The following is a 20,257-nucleotide window of genomic DNA, read 5'->3' on the forward strand; positions in this document are numbered from 1 at the left end:
AAAAAAACATTCTGAAGAGAAACATCACCAGCAAATAATTAAGAAATTTTATCTATAAAAAATATGATAGTTACATATAAAAGATTTTAAAACAAATTTAAATTTAATAATTTGTAATTCCATCACTCTAACACATGCAACTCCCATAACAAGAACATGCATAATTTATATGCAAAATATATGCATATAAATAAGCACATTTGTTCAGACATATAGGCAAATTGGAAAGAAAACTGCGTTTGAAATTTCCTTTTGAGGGGTTCAATGATTATTTGGTCACTGATCTGATTCTTAAAACTAAAAATGGAACTACACTGTATTTTCCTTTGAGAAAATTTAACTCATATTTCACGTAAAGTATTTTGCATGTATTTCCTTACAGATTAACTAAAGTATGTTTTCTCCCTTGGGTTAATTTTTACTATAACTGATATATACCAAGATATTTTTAACTTGTTAAAATATATACATATGTACATTATAATTTTGGATTTAAAGTGGGCATTTAAATATAATAGGAATTTATATGAATAATGCATAGAAGACAACAATTAAAAATTAAGAACAAAACAATAGATTGAGTTAGAACAGAGCTACTAAGATTAGTGGTTTAAAATATGGTGTAAGTTTTAAAAATGTGGGTATTATATAGTTTAAGATAAATATGTACATACATGTGTATAAAATTAAAAATAGACTAAATTTGAGTAGATGGAAAATGGCAGGCTTTTCTTGTGAATGTGTGGTCTAGGATATATATATGCAGATAAAATGCATACTTTAAAGAAAAAACATAGTTTATGTAATGCAAGAGTCTAAGAAAATATCCTGTCCCTTATGTTAGAAATATTGAGCTATTGTTATCAAAGTTATTTTATTTTATTTTATTTTATTTTTTTATTTTTTTTTTTCATTTTTAAAAGAATTATTTTTATTATATAGATCTTTATTAGTCTCCATGTTACCATACTGAAAAGACTATAATGGACTTTATTCATCAGTTATCACTGTTACCAGCATAGTGGTTTTCACATACCTTGAGATTAAAAAGTGTTATAGGCAATATTCCCCATACTCTCTCTCTCTACGTTTGGGCATTATGATTTGGAATACAGACATTGAGAGCTTGTCATGTTTGGTCCATTATCTACTTTCAGCACATATCTCCCATCCTGACTAATTCCTCCAGCCATCATTTTCTTTTTTTTTTTTTTTTTTTCTTTTTTTTTTTTGTAGTTCACACTGTGTTTATTTATTTATTTATTTATTTTATAGTTTATTTTTAATTAGTGAGTCAACGTGAGGGTACAGTTACAGATTTATACATTTTTGTGCTCATGTTTCTCCCTTACAGAGTTTGATAACCCATCCCTTCACCAGTGCCCATTCTCCACCACCAGTAAACCCAACATCCCACCCCCCCTTCCCAGTCCCGTCTCCCCCCACCCCACCCTGCCACTATGGCAGGGAGTTCCCTTTTGTTCTCTCTCTCTGGATAGGTGTTGTGGTTTGCAATAAAGGTGTTGAGTGGCCATTGCGTTCAGTCTCTAGTCTATATTTGGCCCGCATCATCTTTCCCCCACATGACCAACAACCACATTTTACTTGCTGTTCCCTTCTCTGAGTTGCCCAGAGTGAGAGAACAGCCTCCAAGCCATGGTGACAACCTCCTGGTACTTATTTCTACTATTCTTGGGTGTTCGTCTTATAGTCTATTATTCTATATTCCACAGATGAGTGCAATCTTTCTGTGTCTGTCTCTCTCTTTCTGACTCATTTCACTTAGCATGATACTTTCCATGTAGATCCACTTATATGCAAACGTCATGACCTCATTTTTTCTAACAGCTGCATAGTATTCCATTGTATATATGTACCAGAGTTTCTTCAACCAGTCATCTGTTCTAGGGCACTCGGGTTTTTTCCAGATTCTGGCTATTGTAAACAGTGCTGCGGTGAACATATAAGTGCATATGTCACTTCGACTATACTTTTTGGCTTTTCTGGGATATATTCCCAGCAGTGGTATTGCTGGGTCAAATGGGAGCTCAACCTCAAGTTTTTTGAGAGTCGTCCATACTGTTTTCCAAAAGGGCTGAACTAGCCGGCATTCCCACCAGCAGTGTAGAAGGGTCCCTTTCTCCCCACATCCTCTCCAACAGCGGTTGCTTTTGTTCTTTTATCAAAGTTATTTTAAAACACATCACTGGAATTAGCAGAAAGATAGATCTTTAGATGCTGTGATAAACAATCAAAGATAAAAAGATAATGTTAAGTGCTATTTTCATAGAATTTAAGAAGGTAGAGAAGTTTTTATAAACAACTTGAGACTACAAAAAACTCAAACTGCTCTTAAAAATTTGCCATCTCAACTGTTTATCAGAGTATGATTTTTAAAGCTATAATCTAGGATGAGTAGGGAGTAGGGAATGTCTTATGATGTCTTATGATGTGCCTCTTGGAAGCCCAACAAGCTACTGTAAGTATCCCACCCACAGGGCAGAGCCTGGCAAGCTCCCCTTGGCTTTTTGATATGCCAAAACCAGTAATAATAAAGGTCTCATTCCCCTCACCCTGCAAGAGACTCCAGTCCTTGGGAGTAGGTAACCTGCAAGGCAAGCATCTCACCCTCTTTTCTCTCTGTTTGTCCCCAGACCTCTATTTTTCATTAAATATCTATATTATCATTATACAAATATTATGGCATGTCATATATATATATTATTGACATATATGTTTAGCAAGTAAAAGTATAAAAGTAAAAGGTTAAGGCATTTCAAAGACTTTTTTTGCATTTAAGAAAACATTTGAAAAATAAATATGAAGTATGAGAGAAGTTCATGTTGGTAACATAGCACCGCAGAGAGATTCTGTGTACCTGAATTGAAATTTCTGTCTTGGTTTCCCCATGTACTTCAGACCTCAGGTCAGCAGGAGCAACTTAAGGATTCTTTTCACCCTTTGAGACTCCCTCTGAGGAGATCTAAAACATTTTCTTAGTTTTCCTTAAGGAATATGAAAGCCTAGAGGGTGCAATTAGGTGAGATGTACTATTTGTAATTATTTTGCGAACACTTTTTATGCTTCAACCAGTGAGTTGAGTTGCTGGCTTTTGCATTAGGTTAACTTAACCTTAATCTAGTTTTCTCCTGTATACTCAACAATGCCTCCAACCTGGCAGCACCAACGTGTCCCCAAAAGTGTTCTGTGTCTCTGGAGTCTCTAAATGATGTAGCCATTTTGAATTAATGTATTTTATCTACACAGCAGGCTTCAAGCATTTCTCAGGTCTTCACTGAATTCCTCAAATGTATTGCCTCAACCATTTTTATTATTTTACTTTAAAATATTTAATGAGCTAAAGTAACATTAGATATAAATATGAATATAAAAATAACATTGGATATAAATGTTATTGAATGGTATTTTTACATAATGGTATTTTTTAAAACATTGTGTGTTTTTCCAGATGAAGACTCTCATGAAAAGAGAATTCAAATTTTCTCATGCCTATTTCATCCATTTATTACGTCTTATATTTATTTTAATTTCATATTAAACATAAAATTTATATATTTTATATAAAAATTTATATTTTATATTTATATAAAATATTATTTTTAATATTTTCCTATGTTATATTTATGTTATATAAATATAAACCATTTTCCTATGTTATATAAATATAAAATATGAATTAAAATTTATATTTTATATTTATATATAAAATATTAATCTTAATATTTTCCTATGTTATATTTTAATATACTTTCTTTTTCATATTGTTAAATTCCCATCCAATGTTTAGTAATCACTTTTAGGAAATTCTACTGTGTTACATAATATTTTACAGACAGATGTGTTCCGTATGGATCAGAAAGAATATGGTGGTCGGGTGCTTGCTTGGCACACAACTAACCAGGGTTTGATCCCTAATGCAAAATACAGTCCCCTGAACACCAGCAGCAGTGACCCCTGAGTGCAGAACCAGAAAAAAAGCATAAAGCACAGCTGGGTGAGGACCCTAAAACATTTATTAGAAATCATTAAAAAGAATAGTCATAAAAATATAAATCATGCATGTGTATCAAGTATAAACTGAAAACAGCGGGATGACAGTGATACAGAGATAAATGTAAACAAATAATGAAAAGTTTCAGCATTCTGAGCAGCTCTTCATCTTAGGTATTTGTGTACCTCCACTATTATTTTTTTACTCCATAATCTAGGAACTTTATTTTTATGATCCTATTTTTTAGATTAGTTAATACACTTCAATGATGTTAATGATAATACTAATAATATTATTAATATTTAATTACTTACTATGCCTCCAAGCACAGAAATGTGCAAACCTCTCCTGCTCAGGACTTACTCCTGGTTCTCTACTTCAAGGTCAATCTTGGTGGACTCAGGGTACCATGTGGAGTCTTGGCGATAAAACCTGAGTCAGCTGTATGCACGGCAACCACCCTATCCACTGAACTACCTCTCCAAACCCCCTTCTGTTATTTCTAACTCAGCAATTTTTTTCTTCCCTCCTTCTTTTGCTTTCTGGGGTTTGAAAATCTCTGTTTTATTCTCTATGGTAAGACTTTGTCATTTTTAATAATATCTACTCCTTTTGTTTTTTGTTGTTTCTGTGGGTATCATTAATAGTCAGAATATCAAGGGTTTTTTTTCTATCTATGAATTATTTAGATAGAAAATAATTCTTTGCGTGGCTCTCTGAGAAGGACGAAGAAATCAAACACGGGTAGCATTTTAAAATATAATAAAAATAAACTTGATGGATAAGAAATTTTCAGGAAAACCATCAGATCTTTAATGCATAGCTATTTTTATGCGGATTTGGTTTTATTTGGTTTTAGTTTGCATACAGCAAACACTAAGGTGGAATTTGGTTAATGACTAACATGTTACAGATATATTATTTTGGCTTCTAATCATCATTGCTTAGTATTGTAGGAAGAATGTATTTATAAATTAAAAGTGATACCTGAATCTACATCAATGGGGTCAAATGCTGGTTTTGTGGAAAAAGAGTATAGGCCAAGGAAAATGATTAAATCCCTTATACTAAAGAGAGTAGGGCTGGAGTGATATTACAGAAGGTAGGGCATATGCCTTGCACGTGGCTGACCCTGGTTCAATTCTATGGCCCCTCTTTGAGAGTCCGGCAAGCTAATGAGAGTATTTCACCCACAATGCAGAGCCTGGCAAGCTTCCTGTAGCATATTAAGTATGCCAAAGACAGGAACAACAAGTCTGACAATGGAGACTGGTGCCCGCTCGAGCAAATTGATGAGCAACGGGATGACAGTGATGCAGTGATACTAAAGAGAATCACTCTAAGAAACAAGCTAGGGGCCGGAGCGATAGCACAGCGGGTAGGGCATTTGCCTTGCACGCGGCCGACCCGGGTTTGATTCCCGGCATCCCTTATGGTCCCCCAAACACTGCCAGGAGTAATTCCTGAGTGCAAAGCCAGGAGTAACCCCTGAGCATCACTGGGTGTGACCCAAAAAGCATAAAAAGAAACAAAAAGAAAGAAAGAAGAAAAGAAGATAAAGTTTTGCATTCAAGAAACCATCTTATCTTTTCCCTCCAATAACTTGTGAAGACAAAAGTGATTGGACTGGATAAATAGGCCCTTCAGTTCCAGGCATGTAACCCGACTGTCTGGTCAGGTCTCTTCATAGCATGCGTGTAGCTTGTTCTTGCTAATGGCAGGTCCCTACAGTGACCTTCAGTGTCCCAGAAGTGGGAGAATCCTCATAGAAGACGATTGGAGCATGTCTATAGCTCATAATCACAAAACATTTGTTTAATAGTGTGTATGCTATGCCTGAATAAAATTAGTCAATTCACTGCTAAGTAGTTGTGGTGTTTTTTGTCTTTTTGCTTGTTTCTTGGCTTTCCCAACTGTTACTCAGAGGTTCCCAGAGCAATATAGTTCAATGTGAAGGCCTAGTATATCACAGACTCTGTGGTGCTAAGAATTTCACAGGTATTCAGGAATTACTCCTGGTAGTGCTCAGAGATGCTGGGGGAACTTTGTGGTGAGAGGGATCAAAGCACATCAACCAATTGCAAGACATGTACCTTAACCCCTGTACTGTCTCTCTAGACCAAGGTTTTGATTTCTATGTTTGCCCAATAACCAATTGAAATAACAATTAAAAGGCAATGGCCACACTAATTACCATATACACACTAGAATATCTATATTTGGTTAGATTTTAGCACTGTAGCACTGTTGTACCGTTGTTCATGAATTTGCTCGAGGGGGCACCAGTAATGTCTCCATTGTGAGACTTGTTGTTACTGTTTTTGTATATTGAATACACCATGGGTAGCTTGCCAGGCTCTGTCGTATGGGCGAGATACTGTTGGTAGCTTGCCAGGCTCTTCAATAGAACAAAGGAATCAAACCCGGGTCATCCGTGTGCAAGGTAAATGCCTTACCCACAATGCTATCACTCCAGCGCCCCACTCCCCCAAACAATTCTTGGCAAAGTAAATAAATTAAGGCTTGTTCTTAGTTTAATATATTTCCAATAGCTCAGTAAAATTGTTAATTCACTGTTTGTCAAATGTTAGCCTCATTTAATGCCTTAGAGTACATGGAAACATATAAGCAAATATCTTATGTTTCCTTCCTCCCTGCCTTTCACTCAAGATAATGGCAGCTTAATAGTTTTTTTTAAATTAAATTACTGTATTTTGAAATTACCTTGATTTAAAAGAACATATATTTTTCATCAATCTCTTGAAGGCATCCTTCACATACTTATTCCTCATACTATAGTTCACTGGATTTAGCATGGGGATTATCAGTGTATAAAACACAGAAGCCATTTTTTCATTGAAATTCATGAAAATGAATTTCATTCATTTTTTCATCTGCCTTTTCCGGTGAGTGCACAGTCCCATGAGTGCACAATCCTATGAGAGCACACCCCCGTGAGCAAACACTCCTGTGAATACAGAACGGGAGTGTGCACACACAAGAGTGTGTACATAGTACCTTTTGTACTATCTCTTCAGCCCCAAATATTGTTGTCTTTAAGAATTGGACAAATCAATGGGTAACAAAAAAGTACATACTCCCATGAGCAAACACTCCCGTGACTCAGAAGTGTGAGTGAATGGGGCTCCAGAGACTGAAGCAGAAGGGCTTCAGAGAGAGAGATCAGAAGAAGAGAGATCAGAAGAGACCAGAGGAGAATCGACAGACAGAGAGAGTTCGGAGAGACCATTGGCGAGACTACTGAGACAGAGATGGAGAGATAGACAGGAGAGCACAGAGGCATACAGAGAAGCAGAGCACAAGGAGGAGCCATCCCGATCCAGTCCATACACGGCTGCTTGAGGGGACTGAACATGAGTGGAGAGAGAGAGAGTGAGAGAGAGAGAGAGAGAGAGAGAGCGCTGCCCCAAGGCCCGGGAACACAACACACACACATCACCCCTACTGCATGTGCATGTGTTTATATATTTTACAAAGTCCATGTGCTTGAACATCTCTCAGGCTCCCAGGTGCCCCAGATGCCTATTTCTGGGGAGTTCTCTGCTTCTGAAACCTTCACCTTCACAAAAACTCAAAGAGAACAGATTCATAAACTTAAAACCTATTTTGGACTAACTAGTCATTCTCTCTCACTCACGCTCTTCATGCCACTTCCCCTGATTTAAAAAAAATGAAGTAATGACCCAGCCTGCTCCGCGGCTCTGAGCACCCGCGCTTCCCTCCCCTGCGCACTGCTGGCCAAGTGGCCAGCACACCGACCCCCAGCGCCGCCGCCATTCTGTCTTCCAGCAAAGGTCTGTGATGCTCCCTCGACCCGCCCTTCCGGACCCAGCCTGCTCCACGGCCCTGAGCACCCCGGAATTTGACAGCTGCCGGGTTGTGGGAAAGGGGCGTGGCATAATCGGCAGGGGGCGTGGCCTAATAAAAGTGGGCGTGGCCTCATCACCTGCGGCCAAAGCTCACGCAGCGGCAGATAGTTTCCTCGACATCCTATCCAAGACTAACATCCTAGCTATTCGCAAGCAGTAGGGCAATAAAACACAAGACTTCACAGAAGGATTGAAGGAAACATCTCAGTAGGAGACCAGGTTCTACAAACGGCAAGTAAAAAGGCATCCTCTATTAACTGAGCCTATCCACAATCATTTTTTACAACAAAAGGATACAGGGATACTCATCTTCAAGGGCCCTCTTTCATACCACAACAATAACATGAAGAAACAGCGAAAATCCCCAGTGCAAGCAGAGGACAATCAAAGGAGTCCGAAAACCTCAAGGGGTGTTTCCTACAAACTTGACCTCTCTGATAAAGAATTCAGAGTTGAAATCCTCAACATGTTCAATGAACTCAATGCAAAGATAGACAACTTCAAGGAAGACCTGGCAGAAACAATATTAGAGACAGCCAACAAAATACGGGAAGAAATGAGAGCAGAAATAAAAAACCATCAAAAAGAAATGAAGGATTCGGTACATGAAATCAAAAACTCTCTGGCTGCCCTCAACAATAGGATGACTGCAGCCGAAGACAGAATCAGTATGCTTGAAGATGAGCTGCAAGAGGCCTACAGGAAACAACAAACCATGGCAAGAGACCTCAAAATAGCTCTAGCCAGAATCAGAGTCCTCGGGGATGAATTCAAGAGGAACAACATTAGAATCATTGGACTAACAGAACCACAGGGAACCAACCCCAACGAAAAAGACACAGTCAAACAAATCATTGTGGAAAACTTCCCACAGCTGGACAATGCGAGCATCCAGGTTCAAGGTGCCCGAAGAGTGCCAGCTAAAAGAGATCCTAATAGAAAAACCCCAAGACATATCATAGTTACAATGATGGACATCGCTCAGAGAGACACAAGTGTGTATGCTCATGGGAGTGTGCGCTCACGGGAATGTTTGCTCACAGTAGTGTGCACTCTCTGGAATGTGTGCTCATGGCAACATGTACTTTTTTGTTACCAATTAAATTGGCCAATTTTCTTAAAGACAACAATATTTTGGGCTGAAGGGACAGTACAACAGGTACTATGTACACACTCCCATGTGTACACACTCACATTCTGTACTGACAGAAGTGTGTATTCACAGGAGTGTTGGCTCACAGGAGTGTTCAGTTACAGGAGTGTTTGCTCAAAGAAGTGTGCAGTCATGGGAGTTTGTACTCATGGGAGTGTACTCTCACGGGAGTGTGCACTCATGGACTCATGAGTTTGATCACGGGAGTGTTTGCTCATGGTACAGTGCACTCAGGAGAGTGTTTGCTCATGGGAGTGTGCACTCATGGGAGTGTGTGCTCAAGGAAGCATGTATTCATGGGAGTGTGTGCTCATGTGACTGTGCGCTCAAGGGGGGATTTACATTTTTTGTTACCCTTTACATTGGCCAATATTCTTAAAGAGAAAAATATTTGGGGGCTGAGTAGATAGTACAATAGGTACTATCTACACACTCTCATATGTACACACTCAGTTGTGTACTCACAAGAGTGTGTACTCACAGCAGTGTTTCCTAACAGGAGTATTCACTCAAGGGAGTGTTTGCTCATGGGAGTGTGCACTCATGGATGTGTGCACTCATGGGAGTGTATGCTCACAGGAATGTACACTCATGGGAGTGTGCACTCACGGGAGTGTATGGTCATGAGAGTGTGCACGCATAGGAGTGAGCAGTAGACTTTGGGGAGCGCAGGGCTGGACAGGAGGGGAGTAGATGGGGATTCAGAAACCTATTGAGTAGAGCAGCGGTGGTTGTGTAGGCCCCAAGGGCATAGGGGAAGGCAGATGCCCACTGCTGCTGGGCTGGTCCTGGCCGTAGACATTGGGGAGCGCAGGGCTGGATGGAACAACTCTGATTAATTAGGAAATTCTCATGCTGAGTAGTGACTTAACTTATTTGGAAGTCTAGGGAGAAACCAATATCCAATGGACACACACTTACATACTCAGGGATATATTAATGTTAATTCTAACACTATTAATGTTTAATATTTACTGAGTCATTGCTATATGGCAATAAATTAACAAAATTTTGACAGTACATTAGGTTTCCTGTGACCATTATAATACAACACTCAACATATGGTAACTTAAGACAACAGGAGGTGATTCTCTGAATGTTCTGGAGACCAAATATTTGAAATCAAGGTATCCCTCCAGAGGCTCTTGTGATGAATCAATTCCTTTGTCTTTTCCAGCTTCTTCTTTTCTTTCTTTCTTTATTTTTTTCAATTTTTATTAGAGAATCACATGATGTACACTTATAAACTTATGAACTTTTGTGTTTGCATTTCACTCATACAGTGATCATTTACCCACCCCTCCACCAGTGCCCATTATCCTCCACCAAGGCTCCGAGTATCCCTCTCATCATCCACACCCCATCTTCCACCACCCCACCCTGCCTCTGCGTTTTGTTCTCTCTCCTTTTGGGTGTTGTAGTTTGTAATAGAGGTATCGAGTGACCTTCATATTCAGTCTATAGTCTTCTTTCAGTTCACATCTTCCAACCCGAATGGAACCTCCCAGCATCCTCTACTAGGTGTTCCCTTCTCTATCTGAGCTGCCTTTTCCTGTGAGTGCACAGTCCCGTGAGTGCAAAATCCTATGAGTGCACACTCCCATGAGCAAACACTCCTGTGAATACAGAATGGAAGTGTGCACACACAAGAGTGTGTACATAGTACCTTTTGTACTATCTCTTCAGCCCCAAATATTGTTTTCTTTAAGAATTGGACAAATCAATGGGTAAAAAAAAGTACATACTCCCATGAGCAAACACTCCCGTGACTCAGAAGTGTGAGTGAATGGGGCTCCAGAGACTGAAGCAGAAGGGCTTCAGAGAGAGAGATCAGAAGAGACCAGAGGAGATTCGACAGACAGAGAGAGTTCGGAGAGACCATTGGCGAGACTACTGAGACAGAGATGGAGAGATAGACAGGAGAGCACAGAGGCATACAGAGAAGCAGAGCACAAGGAGGAGCCATCCCGATCCAGTCCATACACGGCTGCTTGAGGGGACTGAACATGAGTGGAGAGAGAGAGAGTGAGAGAGAGAGAGAGAGAGTGCCGACCCAAGGAGGCCCAGAACACAACACACACATCACCCCTACTGCATGTGCATGTGTTTATATATTTTACAAAGTCCATGTGCTTGAACATCTCTCAGGTTCTCAGGTGCCCCAGATGCCTTTTTCTGGGGAGTTCTCTGCTTCTGAAACCTTCACCTTCCAAAAATCTCAAAGAGAACAGATTCATAAATTTAAAACCTATTTTGGACTAACTAGTCATTCTCTCTCACTCACGCTCTTCATGCCACTTCCCCTGATTTAAAAAAAATGAAGTAATGACCCAGCCTGCTCCACGGCCCTGAGCACCCGCGCTTCCTTCCCATGCGGACTGCCAACCAAGTGGCCGGCACACCGACCCACAGCGCCGCCGCCATTCTGTCTTCCAGCAAAGGTCTGTGATGCTCCCTCGACCCACCCTTCTGGACCCAGCCTGCTCCGCGGCCCTGAGCACCCCGGAATTTGACAGCTGCCGGGTTGTGGGAAAGGGGCGTGGCATAATCGGCAGGGGGCGTGGCCTATTAAAAGTGGTCGTGGCCTCATCACCTGCGGCCAAAGCTCACGCAGCGGCAGATAGTTTCCTCAACATCCTATCCAAGACTAACATCCTAGCTATTCGCAAGCAGTAGGCCAATAAAACACAACACTTCACAGAAGGATTGAAGGAAACATCTCAGTAGGAGACCAGGTTCTACAAACGGCAAGTAAAAAGGCACCCACTATTAACTGAGCCTATCCACAATCTTTTTTTACAACAAAAGGAAACAGGGATACTCATCTTCAAGGGCCCTCTTTCATACCACAACAATAACATGAAGAAACAGCGAAAATCCCCAGTGCAAGCAGAGGACAATCAAAGGAGTCCGAAAACCTCAAGGGGTGTTTCCTACAAACTTGACCTCTCTGATAAAGAATTCAGAGTTGAAATCCTCAACATGTTCAATGAACTCAATGCAAAGATAGACAACTTCAAGGAAGACCTGGCAGAAACAATATAACAGGCAGCCGACAAAATACGGGAAGAAATGAGAGCAGAAATAAAAAACCATCAAAAAGAAATGAAGGATTCGGTACATGAAATCAAAAACTCTCTGGCTGCCCTCAACAATAGGATGACTGCAGCCGAAGACAGAATCAGTATGCTTGAAGATGAGCTGCAAGAGGCCTACAGGCAACAACACACCATGGCAAGAGACCTCAAAATAGCTCTAGCCAGAATCAGAGTCCTAGGGGATGAATTCAAGAGGAACAACATTAGAATCATTGGACTAACAGAACCACAGGGAACCAACCCCAACGAAAAAGACACAGTCAAACAAATCATTGCGGAAAACTTCCCACAACTGGACAATGCGGGCATCCAGATTCAAGGCGCCCGAAGAGTGCCAGCTAAAAGAGATCCTAACAGAAAAACCCCAAGACATATCATAGTTACAATGATGGACATCGTTCAGAGAGACAAAATACTGCAAGCAGCAAGGTCCAAGAAGGAAATCGCATACAAAGGAGCACCCCTTAGGCTCACAGCAGATCTATCAGAGGAAACCCTCCAAACTCGAAGGCAATGGTGGGATATAGTGAAAAAACTCAATGAGATCAACGCTTCACCAAGAATACTTTATCCGGCTAAACTCTCATTCAAACCAGAAGGAATCATACACTACTTTGGGGATAAACAACAGCTCAGGAACTTCATAGACTCAAAACCAAATCTAAAAGAAGCACTAAAGGGGCTATTGTAAGACAAGAACAACCCCTACAAGCACAACAAACCCTTGCACAAAAATGGCGCAAAATCCCATAACAATAATCTCCCTTAATGTCAATGGTCTGAATTCACCAATTAAGAGACACAGACTGGCAAAATGGATTCAAAGACTCAACCCAACATTCTGCTGCCTGCAAGAAACACATCTGAATAGCCAAAATAAACACAGACTCAAAGTCAAAGGATGGAAAACAACCCTGCAAGCAAACAACTCCCTCAAGAAAGCTGGGGTGGCATCACTAGTAATGGACAACATAGACTTCAGGTCGAAAAAGATTAGAAGGGATAGTGAAGGCCACTTTTTATTAATCACGGGATGTGTACATCAGGAAGAAATCACACTCCTAAATGTCTACGCACCCAATGAGGGACCAGCTAAATACCTACAACAGCTGCTAAGAGACCTTAAGAAGGACATCTCAAGCAACACAATAGTAGCTGGAGACTTCAACACCGCACTGTCTCCTCTGGTCAGATCAAGAAGATTAAAACTCACCAAGGAAATACTGGCTTTGAAGGACGAAATAGAAGAGAGAGGGCTAATAGATCTATACAGGGCTTTATATCCCCCAAAAAAGGAATACACATTCTTTTCCAGTGCACATGGAACATTTTTCAGAATAGACCATGCGCTAGGCCACACAGCATACCTCAAAAGAATCAAAAAGATAGACATTGTACCAGCTATCTTCTCAGACCATGATGCACTGAAGATAAAACTTAATCGTGGACAGATGCAGAAAACCAAATCAAACACCTGGAAATTAAATAGGTCGATATTGAACAATGAGTGGGTCAGGAAGGAAATCAAGGAAGAAATCAAAAGGTACCTAGAAACAAATGAGAATGAAGACACGAGCTACCAGTACCTGTGGGATGCAGCTAAAGCCGTTTTAAGGGGAAAATTTATAGCTCTGCAAGCATATCTCAGGAAGGAAGAAAGGACCTACATAAATAACTTGACTTCACAGCTCAAGACGTTAGAAAAGGACCAACAAAAGGAGCCCAAACCAGGCAGAAGGAAAGAGATAATAAAACTTAGATTAGAAATTAACGACATGGAAACCCAAAAGACGATCCGAAAGATCAATGAAACCAAGAGCTGGTTCTTCGAGAAAATAAACAAGATTGATAAACCACTAGCAAGACTCACAAAGAAAGAGAGAGAGAGAACCCTTATAAGACGAATCAGAAATGAAAAGGGGGACATCACAACAGAAACCAATGAAATTCAAAATATCATCAGAGACTACTTTAAAAATCTCTATGCCATGAAACAAGAGAACCTAGAAGAAATGAATAAATTCCTCGACTCCTATAATCTCCCAAGGCTGAACCAAGAAGACCTGCAGTATCTGAATAGTCCAATTAACATCAAGGAAATTGAAATGGTAATAAAAAGTCTTTCCCCCAAAAAAAGCCCTGGTCCAGAAGGATTCACTAGCGAATACTTCCAAACATTTAAAGAGGACCTTTTGCCAGTCCTTCTCAAGCTTTTCCAGGAAATTGAAGAAAAAGAAACCCTCCCAAACAGTTTCTATGAGGCTCATATCTCCCTAATACCAAAAGCAACAAAGAAACCACAAAAAAAGAAAACTACAGGCCAATATCCCTGATGAACACAGATGCAAAGATCCTCAACAAAATATTAGCAAATAGAATTCAACAACTCATCAAAAAGATCACACACCACGACCAAGTGGGATTCATCCCGGGGATGCAAGGATGGTTTAACATCCGGTAAACAATCAATATAATCCATCATATCAACAAAAGAAAAGATAAAAATCATATAATCATATCAATAGATGCAGAGAAAGCATTTGACAAGATCCAGCATCCGTTTATGATGAAAACACTCGCCAAAATGGGTATAGAAGGGACCTTCCTTAATATAGTCAAAGCCATTTATCACAAGCCTATGGCAAGCATTGTACTCAATGGGGAAAAACTAAGAGCCTTCCCTCTGAGAACAGGGACGGGACAAGGATGCCCACTCTTTCCACTTCTGTTCAATATAGTACTGGAAGTACTTGCAATAGCTATTAGGCAAGAAAAAGATATTAAGGGCATTCAGGTAGGAAAGAAAGAAATCAAGCTCTCACTATTGGCAGATGATAGGATACTATACCTAGAGAACCCTAAAACCTCTACCAAGAAAGTCCTAGAAACAATAGAGTCATATAGTAAAGTTGCAGGCTATAGAATCAATACCCAAAAGTCCATTGCTTTCCTATATGCAAATAATGAGATAGAAGAAAGTGACCTTAGAAAAGAAATCCCATTCACGATTGTGCCTCAAAAAATCAAGTACCTCAGAATCAGCTTAACAAAGGAGGTAAAGGACTTGTATAATGAAAACTATAAAACACTACTTCAGGAAATAAAAGAGGACACGAGGAAATGGAAAGACATCCCCTACTCATGGATTGGAAGAATTAATATTGTCAAAATGGCAATTCTCCCCAAACCATTGTACAAATTCAATGCGATCCCTATAGGGATACCCTTGACATTCTTCAAAGAAATGGAGCAAGCGCTCCTGAAATTCGTATGGAACAATAAGCCCCCACGAATAGCTAAAGCAATCCTTGGGAAAAAGAAAATGGGAGGAATCAACCTCCCCAACTTCCAACTCTACTACAAAGCGGTAGTAATTAAAACAGCATGGTATTGGAACAAAGGCAGAGCTGCAGACCAATGGAATAGGGTTGAATACTCTGACACACACCCCCAAATATATGATCATCTAATCTTTGATAAGGGAGCAAGAAATGTGAAGTGGAGCAAGGAAAGCATGTTTAACAAATTGTGCTGGCAAGACTGGACAGCTACATGCAAAAAAATGGGCTTAGACCTCCATCTATCACCATGTACAAAAATCAGATCAAAATGGATTAAAGACCTCAAAATCAGACCAGAATCCAAAAGGTACATTGAAGATAAGGTCGGCAAAACCCTCCACGACATTGAAGCCAAAGGTATCTTCAAAGCTGACACGCCACTGGCCAAGCAAGTGAAAACAAAGATAAATAAATGGGACTATCTCAAACTAAGAAGCTCCTGCAACTCAAAAGAAACAGTGACCAAAATACAAAGACAATCTACAGAATGGGAAAGGATATTTATGCAGTACCCATGCGATAAAGGGTTAATAACAAGGGTATACAATGCACTGGTTGAACTCCACAAGAAGAAAACTGCCAACCCAATCAAAAAATGGGGTGATGAAATGAACAGAAACTTTTCCAAAGAAGAAATCCGAATGGCTGAGAGGCACATGAGAAAATGTTCAACATCACTAATTATCAGGGAGATGCAGATCAAAACAACAATGAGATATCATCTCACACCACAGAGACTGGCCCACATCCCAAAAAACAAAAGCAACTGGTGTTGGCGTGGAGGCGGGGAGAAAGGGACTCTCCTTCACTGTTGGTGGGAATGCCGACTGGTTCAGCCCTTTTGGATAACAATATGGACGATTCTCAAAAAGTTAGAAATTGAGCTCCCATTTGACCCAGCAATACCACTCCTGGGAATATATTCCGGAGAGGCAAAAAAGTATAGTAGAGATGACATCTGCATTTCCATGTTCATTGCCGCTCTGTTCACAATAGCCACAATATGGAAAAAAACAGAGTGCCCGAAAACAGATGATTGGCTAAAGAAACTCTGGTATATTTACACAATGGAATACTACGTAGCTGTCAGAAAACATGAAGTCATGAAATTTGCATATATGTGGATCAACATGGAAAGTATCATGCTGAGTGAAATGAGTCAGAAAGAAAGAGACAGACATAGAAAGATCGCACTCATATGTGGAATATAAAGTAGCTGAGAGGTACAAGCTTGCAATGTTGAGATTTCTGGCAGACATTTCTCTGGACTTAGTTACTAAAATACTAAAATACAGAAATCCAAAACTATGCTGCTGCTAGTGCGGCCTCCTGACCTCATATCTCTTCATTCTCAGCAATGGAAAACAAACTACCAAATGCTTTCTTTTCAGCAGATCGACTTTAGGGGGGAGAAACCCCAAATCAATAATAGTGAATTTTTTTTTTTGTTTAAATATTGAATGTAATCAAAGTAAAGTGAAAGTAAAGTGAAATTTATCAGTTACACATGCGGGGTGGGGGGCTGCGGAGGTGTGGGGAAGGGGGGAGGTATATTGTGATTCTTGGTGGTGGAATATGTGCACTGGTGAAGGGATGGGTGTTTGAGCATTGTATAACTGAGTCTTAAACCTGAACGCTTTGTAACTTTCCACATGGTGACTTAATAAAAGAATTAAAAAAATAAAATAAAAATAAAAAATAAAAAAAATTAAAAATGAAGTAATATTTGTTTATATAATTATATATGTTTCCAAAATACATAGTTATAAACCAATTCTATATATTACACTGTGTTGTTCACCAGGATTCTCATTTTTTTTTTTTTTTTTTTGCTTTTTGGGTCACACCCAGCGATGCTCAGGGGTTACTCCTGGCTTTGCACTCAGGAATTACTCCTGGCGGTGCTTGGGGGACCATATGGGATGCCGAGGATCGAACCTGGGTCGGCCGCGTGCAAGGCAAACGCCCTACCTGCTGTGCTATCGCTCCGGCCCCAGGATTCTCATTTTTATATATATATTTATTTAAAAAATTTTAGAATAATAAGTAATTTTAACCTTCCTCTATGCCTACTATTGCTTCCCACTTGACATAAAAGACCGAATCTACTTTGGCTTTGATGGACTATATCCAGTGTTCTAATGCAGTCATTAATAGCGCAAATTTTATAATAATTTTTATATATAATTTTGTCCCTCAGAGCAGCAGACTATTCTGGTTTTGCAAGTTATATAGCTATAGAACTTAGAAAACTTTAGGGAACATACAAGGTTTTTTAACATATATTGAACTTATATGTATATCATTTTATTTCTGAAGGTACATGCATCTTGATTTGATGATTATATACAATTTCACGAATCATGAAATCCGTTAATCACCGATTTCTCAGGCAGGCTCAGTAACATCTCATTTCCTCCTTACCCTGAGATCTTAGAAGTCCATCTCAACTCAGCCTTCCTAAGGATGTTGCCCTGAGGGCTCTTCAGGATCAGGGGAATGAGATCCAGCTTGTTACAGGATTTTGCATATGAATACACCATGGGAAGCTTGCAAGGCTGTCCCATGGGGGCAGGAAACTGTCAGAAGATTGCCAGTTTCTCCTAGAGGGAGAAGGCTAAAGATAAAGCGGCCACGCACTTCTGAGAGCTTGCTTTTAAGTCTCTCTCTGGATGTTGGCCGTTCATGGGATTACACACACCTGGGTTTCTCTGCCAGTACCTTCATGCATGAGGCCTGTCCAAACGTGTGGAGAGGGGCCTCCAGCATGGTTGTAGCTAGGTTCTGGTGGTCTTCGGCTACCAGGAGCTGTGCTCGGGGTGGGGAGGGAAGCTGAAGCCCATCCCCTCTGAGGGGCCCCCGGGAAGACAGCGACAGAGAGGCATGTGGGGAAGAGACTCAATTTACAAAAACAAAATAAAAGTGATTTTTAAGAAAAGATACTGCATACTTTTGTTCACATCTTTTGCAGTGCACATTTTACATCCTTGTTCCTCAGAATATAGATCAAGGGATTGAGCATGGGGATAATGAGGGTGTAAAATATAGAGGCCATTTTATCAGTGTCAAAGGAGTGAGTGGACTTGGGGTTCACATACATAAATGTCAAAGTCCCATAGAATACAGTGACCACTGTCAGGTGGGATCCACAGGTGGAAAAAGCTTTGCGTCTGCCCTCAGCTGACTTCATCCTGAGGATGGCAATGAGGATGAGCAGGTATGACACAACGACTACTAGAAGAGTGAAAACCAAATTCAAGACAGAGAAAATCAGTATCAGGAACTCAACTTCTTGTGTATTTGAGCAGACCAATATTAACACAGGCAGATTGTCACAGTAGAAATGATTGACAAATAATTGCAAAAGGATAAATTAAAAAGCTTTACCATGATTAGAAGTGAAATGCAGGTGCTGTAGATATAGGGAATTGCAACCAGCACCAGACACAGCCTTTGGGACATGATGACTGTGTAGAGCAGAGGTTTGCAGATGGCCACATAGCGGTCATAGGACATGGTTGCCAGAACAAAAAGATCATTAATAATAAACATGATGAAGAAAGCCATCTGTGTGGCACAGAAATAAAAGGGGATTGTATTTTGTTCCGCTCGGAAATTTATCAACATTTTGGGTCCCACCGCGGTGGAGTAGCCGAGATCCGTGAGCGCCAGGTGTCTGAGAAAGAAGTACATGGGTGTCTGCAGCCTGGGGTCCACCTTGGTGAGGATGACCATGCCCAGGTTGCCCACCAATGAGATCATGTAGATGATGAAGAAGAGCATAAATAGGGGAGCCTGCAGCTCCGGGCGGTCTGTGATTCCCAAGAGGATCAATTCCTTCAGCCCTGTGAGACTCTGTTTGTCCATTGAGGTCATAAATGCACGTATTCTGAAATAATTTTCACCTGCAATACTTAAGAAATTGTATCCATAAAAATGTGATATTTTTATATATAATATTTTTTAAAAATTTTAAATTTAATAATTTGTAATTCCATCTCTCTAACACATGCACCTCACATAAAAAGAAGAATGCATAATATAATCATATTAATATCCATATTTCCTCAGAGATATAGGCAAGTTTCAAACAAAAATACATTTGCAATTTCTTTTTGAGGGATTCAATGGTTATTTCGTCACTGATCTGATTCTTTTTTTTTTTTTTTGGAAAGTTACAGAGTTCTCAGGTTTATGTCTCAGTTATACTGTATTCAAACACAATCCCTTCACCAGTGCCCATATTCCACCACCAAAATCCCTGGTATACTCCCTGCCCCCCATCCCAACTGTATAACTGATGAATTTCACTTTATTTTCTCTTCACCTTGATTACGTTCCATATTTCAACACAAAACTCACTATTGTTGTGGGAGTTATATCCCCAAACAAGATAACCCTGATAAGGAGGCATTTGATAATTAGTTTTCATTAAAAGATTGTATGTTTTCAGGTTTTAGAAAAGGTCCCGCTGCTGCATTAGCAGCCGCGCGGCTCGGATGTGTCCCAGTCCCGAATCCTGGAGCCGTGTTAGTTGCTTCTCAGTGTCGCCAGGGTTCCATCTGGAGAAGGTGTGCTGGCGGCACCTCCTCCTTCCGGCCCCCCGGTGTTGCTGGCCCCAATTCGGGTCCGGAGGATTGTCCGGGCCGTGTTGCTCACCAGAATGCCTGCCGCTTCTCTGTGGATTGTGGCATCAAGATGGCGCCGAGGGTGGGTCGAGGGCGTGACTTCCGGCGGCCGGGACCACTTGGAGACTGATCTGA

The 20,257-nt window shown here is 40.3% G+C and overlaps 1 pseudogene; it reads right to left on the minus strand.

The window, feature by feature from the left end:
- Window positions 1-18,450: 18,450 nt before the first annotated feature.
- On the minus strand, window positions 18,451-19,370 carry LOC129405758 (olfactory receptor 8K3-like; annotated as a pseudogene).
- Window positions 19,371-20,257: the final 887 nt, after the last annotated feature.

Source organism: Sorex araneus, chromosome 6, assembly GCF_027595985.1.
Source record: "Sorex araneus isolate mSorAra2 chromosome 6, mSorAra2.pri, whole genome shotgun sequence".
In the NCBI taxonomy this organism is placed as follows: Eukaryota; Metazoa; Chordata; class Mammalia; order Eulipotyphla; family Soricidae; genus Sorex; species Sorex araneus.